The sequence below is a fragment of the Malaya genurostris genome, chromosome 3 (assembly GCF_030247185.1).
Source record: "Malaya genurostris strain Urasoe2022 chromosome 3, Malgen_1.1, whole genome shotgun sequence".
Taxonomy (NCBI): domain Eukaryota; kingdom Metazoa; phylum Arthropoda; class Insecta; order Diptera; family Culicidae; genus Malaya; species Malaya genurostris.
In genome coordinates, this window is record NC_080572.1 from 175,738,888 (window position 1) to 175,745,410 (window position 6,523).

A 6,523-nucleotide genomic window follows, 5' to 3' on the forward strand; every position below is an offset into this window, starting at 1 on the left:
TATTGACAAGTTTATTAGTCAAAAACTCATGAGTACTGTATATCTAAAAATGCCTTAAACTGTAAGTGGAAATTGTGTTTTTTTTTTGGAACTGTGAAGTGAGTGTCGTGTGCTGCACTCTAATTGTATATGCCAAACGAAATTCGTTGTATCTTCCAACTTGACAATATTGCAGCTGGTTATGGTTTATCAGCAGAAAGCTGCATCGAAACAAAACGAAATGTAAGTTTTCTTCTGTTCACAATACAGTTTCGGATCTAGAAGATATTAGCCATCAAAGTTTGCGTAGAATACCTGTAGTGGGCGGTTACTTTTCTCTGTAGCTCCTTGTTGTTTTTGATTTTTTATTGTATTATATAAATTATTGTTACTAAAATCAACTGTCGACATAAGTTCAAATAAAAAAATGGTCGATATCAATAACGACTTTAGTGATTACAATTAGTTGTAATCACTAAAACTAATACCAAAATCAACAAATATTATTGCTAAAATAGATTAATAATATCAATTGGAATCAACAAAAATATTATTGAATTTAGGTACACCTTCTGTTGAAGTCAACCATTCATATTTGTTGAAAACAATATTTTATTGTGCTAAGTCAACTAAAAAAATAAGTTGAATGAAAATGGAGTGTGTCTTAGCTAAGAAATGACAGCACGTCGAATTGGTGGATTTAACAAAAGAATTTGCCATTTCAACTATGGTTCTTGCATTTTTAAAGGAATAAGAGTTAGCAAATCCAAATTAGCAATATTAGGAATTTTTTAGTTGAATATATAAAATTCACAAGTAACATAAATTCAAATATGAAACAATTTATAAGAACGTAATTCGCCAAATAATTGGACTTAGAGAAGTCTTATTTAATTTTAATTACTTAAATTTGTACTAATTATACTCAGCCACTCATGCAGACGCGCAAAAGTAAATGTTTCTACCTTTCAAATTATATTACAATGCTTGAATCATAAACTGTAAAAATTTAAAAGCTCAATAAACTGTAAAAAATTTAAAACCTCGAGGATATCGGTCCCAGAGCACGTAAATCTGCACAGGAATGGATGGACAGTTGTTTCACAAATTGAAACTTTGTCCTTTTTACGTCGTCGTTTGTTATTTTTGTTGATTTACTACTAATAGTACTAGGTTCTCCTTATAGCGAAATGTATTTGGGAATACAGAGTGCGACATTGAAACAAAAACCTTTTTTAATCCACCTAGTGGTGTAATGATGCCTTTTTCATATTACTTTTGTTTTTTATCACTCGAAGATTCTGTCAAGATTTTCTTTTTCAAACTTGAATAAAATCAAAAAAATTCTTTGGTGTAAACTACCATCACCTTTTCAATTTGTAAACAGTTATTTCAAGTTAATATAAATTTAAATGTGGCAAAACTGCACGCTATACAAAATTTAACAAAGCACGCTAGGTGGGTGCGCTTTTTTCTTCTTCCGTATTAGCACGTACCGATACGCACCGATATTGCATCATTTTGTATAACAGTTTGAAAGTTTTGATACTCATTGCCCTATAATTGCTTTAATTTGGATCATGATTTGTGAAAATCGGGTTAACCGGAAACCAGGCACTAGTAGTCCCAAAGTAGATTTATATATCCAACAACTAACAAGATCTGCCAACTAGATGAATTTACTAGTGAATTTTATAAAAATGTGCATCTCGTACCGCCATCGCTTGTGAAAAAATACTCACGAAATTGAAAATTTTTACTAATCGCACTGTAATACCGGAACCGGAAGTCGGATCTGGATCAACTTTTCGGAGACTTTACAAAGAATTTCGAGGCCTTTCATTTGCATCTTAGTTTGTAAAATTGGGTTAAGAAATTTCCGAGAAAATTGAATGCGCATTTTCTCATTGATTTGCACATATTGCCTTGTAACTCCGGAACCGGAGGTCGGATCGAGATAAAATTCAATAGCGATCTATGGGACCATAACACCTTTAGTTTAAATCTTAGTTTGTAATAATCGGTCATGCCATTTCTGAGAAGAGTGAATTTTTTTTTTGGTGCATATCACTCTGTAATTCCGGAATCGGAAATAGAATCGGGATGATAGAAAGAGATAGAGAGGAAAGAAAGAAAGAGAGAGATAGTGAGATAGATAGATAGATAGATAGATACATAGAGAGAGAGAGAGAGGGGGGGGGAGAGATTTGCTGAATTCGTCGAGCCGAATGGTATATGACAAAAAGATAAATACACCAAACCTTTTTATTTTCAATTCGTACGGTTTCACTTGAAAACAAATTATTTTTTGAAAATTCTCGGGTGATTCTGACCCAGACCATCACCGATGTTGGTTTCTGTTGGTCGTCAACATATCGGCATAGATTCGTGATTTGTCTGACTACCAAACTCAGTCGTTTTGCTTATTTGCAACTGATGTAGGCAAAAGAGTTTCTCATTCGTGAGCTCAATATTCTCCAGATTGCCTTCCGCGACCCTCCCCTTTGTTCTTTTTAACTTTTTTTTCTTGTTTTTGGCTTACCGTAAGATCTTGAGCCTTCTAGATCTAGTAGGACTTGATCTGAAGTTTATCTTCACCACAGTACCTCGGCTCCCACCATCCCGTTTTTTTTGTACCTAACGGCTTTAACTAAACAACAAATTGATAACAGAAAAATCGATAACATTTCGTACTACCATCCTAATGCTAATTTTGGTATGCCGAACTCGGGCATTTAAAATATTCTATCCCACGAGACGGGGATAGAGCAATGAATTTGATTTTTAACCTTGAAAAAAGTTTTTCTGATCCAAGAGGTGGAAACTGTTTAAACATAGTAATTTCGTATAAGAGTATTATTTCTGTAAGTATTGCTCAATCTATGATGCAAGATTAGACACCACAGCATACAAGATTCTAAAGTTTTTCTAGCACTAAAAGATTTATTGCATGCAATATCAGATACAAGGTATTAGATGATGTTTGCACTGAACAGAAGTATGACCGTCATATCGAAAGCACATCTTTCCGTAATGGAGTACAGAATAATCCCTAGAACGCTCTCAAAATGAAGGTAAAAGGGAATTTTGACGTAATTCAAAAAAATGTTCTATAAAAAATTAAATGTTTCATAGTAATTTCATTGACCAAATTCAAATATTATATAAGAAACCGATATATAAATATTGTAGAAGCTTCTTTACAAAAGGTTTTGGAATGAAATTGTACCGATGATTAGTTTTAGAGACATTTTAATTTTGGGGTTCAAATGTACCCCACGAAAGTGTGTAAGTATGGTAACAGAGGTATTTTGGTCCACCTAACAAACTTTATGAATTTAACCGATGTTTGAAGCTAATCACATTAAATTATCTATTGCGGAAGGGGTTTTCAAAGATATTTAAACATTAGGTGGATATTTTAACAAAGTGGACCAACATAAATTAACAATCCTAAAGTGGGCAAAAATATCTCTGTTATCCTATAGAAAAAATCGAACGCGTCCTAGAGTTAATTATACAATGGCAACTAAAGAAGTGTCACACTAGAAGCGAGGAAATCGATACCTGATGTCTTGGAAATATATGACACATTGTTTACATCTCCTAAAAGTAAACACTAAGCATATTATCCAAAACTGTGGAATACACCCATCACTGTTTTTGCACAGAGAATACATACCGCCTCAAATTAACACCAGACAAAATGATGCCAACGTGCTATAATGCAAAAGAAAATTTAGGCAAATAGCACGAAATTTTATTACACTATTTTTGTTTTCCATTTTCGTACGAATCAAAAATTGTGGTTCAGTTCGCTTTCACATCTCATCCAAGTCAGTCGATAAAACAAAACCGCTTACGTTCGGGACGGAAGAAACCAAGTACAGTATTATGTAGTGAACAATAGAACGACCTCGACATGAGTGAACCAAACGAACAAAAGCTACCGCCGGTACGAAAGAACTTATTGACTTCAAGCAGTGCAAAATTCGACCTTCGATACGAGAACTTGAAGGTTTGCTTAGGGAGCAAATGCATCTTGACATTAAATGTGTGCATTTACTTCAATGCAATAAGACAAATAATGTTGTTTACATCCAGTTTTATAAAGAATCGGATGCAATTCAATTCGCAAAAGACAATAGCAATGTGCACTATGTGGAGCAAGAAAACATTAAGTACAACATTCCAGTATACATGGCAGATAGTGCTATAGAAGTGCGTGTGAATGATCTTCCCTCAAGTGTCATCGATCCTTATATTCGCAAAACTATGTCTCAATACGGAAAGTTTCTCTCTATCGGAAAAGAAAAGTGGAAGAACTTTTTCCCCGGTATTCCAAAGAAGAACCCTCTTATGTGACATTCGGTCAGGATACAAGAATCCCGTGCAAATCACTTGTTACCTATGACAATCAGATGGTCACATGTCAATGTTGCCAAAAAGCTGTTCACTACGGTAAGCCATGTGATAAACTGGACACGGAGACAACTACACCAAAGGACAACGGTGCTTTCTTCACACCAACCCCAAACAATCCCAGTACACCTATGACAGTCACCAACAACAATGGCATCCCCTCCAACGAAACCATCAGTATCCCCTATAGAACAAAGTACACCAGTTGCAGTAAACAACTAACCCTCCAACCAACCAGCAACTGCAACCAATGTACAACAAGGCGCATCTACAGCAACTAGCAACGAACTCAAGACGGAAATCAACAACAGATGCGGCAATGGATGACGAGACGAGCCACGAACAAAGTGCCCCTCAATCCTCGCAGGAGGGAAATGGAAGCTCCTCTCCCCTAGGGAAAGGGTGACAACAAGATCCAACACAAAAAAATATTTTTTTGAAAAATCGACTCAATTGGCCTCGTGAAGCTTGTACGCAAATAGGCCTGAATAAAAATATCTTTTAAATAAAAAAATAATAATTATGGTTTTTGTTGGAACTTTTGTGAAGTCACTAATCAAGTTTTCATGAACAGGACCACACAACTATTGTTGAAATCACCGCTAAAATGTGTTTTGAATATTTGGGCAGTTGTTTTTTTTTGTGTGTGTTTCATTTAAGGGCCGTCCCTTAAAGTTTTTTTTCTTAGTATTTTCTTATAGTAAACCATTTCAAGAATGTTCTGTGAAATTTTCAAGACTATTGGAACGAAACTCTGGAAGTTACGGGCATTTCTCAATTTCTATCTCATTCTGCGAAGAAACAAGAGCTTGGCGCATAGGCCTAAGATTTCTATTTCGATTGACTTCAAAACTTGACAAAACATTCTTGAAATGTTTTTTTATAACAAACTACAAAAGAAGAAATATGGTTTTTTGAAAATGTTAGAACCTACGGTGTCCCTAGAGTAATACATTGTTTCCTTCGATTTTAAAGACAAAAAAATTTAAACGCGTTTTTCTCGAAAGAAGGTTTTGAAAGCCCGTGTCAAAAACTACTGCACCATTTTTTCGAATTTTGCATACACTTTCTACACGTAAAATACCAGATCCCAACACTTTCCTTTTCGTTGATTGTTACTTTGGGGAGGTTTTACAGCTACCAAAGGACGAAATTTTTCGTGAAAATTTGCACTGAGATACAAATGCGAAGAAAAAGAAGAATTTCTATGAAATTGTCTCTCGTACGAGTTGAACAGCGCAAAAACTAAATCCAAAAATGATCCATAAAACTTTGTATAGCTAACAATGTTAACGTCCGATTGCAAATATAGCGTTTTGGATTACGAAGAGACCTTATAAAGACTGTCCCAGAAAGTATGGACGTAACCAAAAAACCGCTGCCATTTCGCAATGGTTCAGAATCTGTCAATTTTTATGGCTGCGTCCTGTTGTTTACACTCTTCGCTAACCACTTGTGCAGTTGTTTATTCGTTTTCATTAATTTGTTTCGAAATGCGTGGACTTTCAGCAGTACAACGTCGAAAAATTGTGTACAAATGGTGCACAGAACGCGGACTGTCACTGAGAAAGATAGCAAAAATGGAAGGAGTAAGTGAAAAAGCCGTTCGAAATGCAATCAGGAAGTTCGATGAGGATAACACCTTTGAGGATAAACCGAAAACGGGTCGAAAAAAAAGTCCTGCTAACCCTCAGTTGGATAAACGTATACTGAAGGCGTTCGAGCAAAAGAAGGAGCTTTCGGTTCGGGATGTGGCCAAAAAAGTAAGCACTTCGAAGTCAAATGTTCTTCGTGCTAAAGAACTTTGAATCTTCGAACCTATAAGAAGCAGAAACAACCAAAACGTAGTCCGAAACACGAAGCATCGATCAGGCCGAGGGTTCGAAAGCTGTACAATACGATTCTTGCTGTAAATTTGAACTGCATAATCATGAACGACGAAACCTACGAGAAACTCGATTACAAATCCATGCCGGGACCACAATATTATACGGTGCGAGGAGGGCAAGTGTTAAACCAGTCCGAGATATCGATTGAAGTCGAAAAATTTGGTAAGAAAGCTATGGTCTGGCAAGCAATTTGTAGCTGCGATAAGATTTCGAAACCCTTCATCACCACTGCT

The 6,523-nt window shown here is 35.7% G+C and overlaps 1 protein-coding gene across 7 annotated transcripts in view; it reads right to left on the reverse strand.

The window, feature by feature from the left end:
• The window catches only part of LOC131434739 (protein furry), a 433,830-nt gene that overhangs the window by 169,054 nt on the left and 258,253 nt on the right, over positions 1–6,523 (reverse strand). The window lies entirely within an intron of this gene.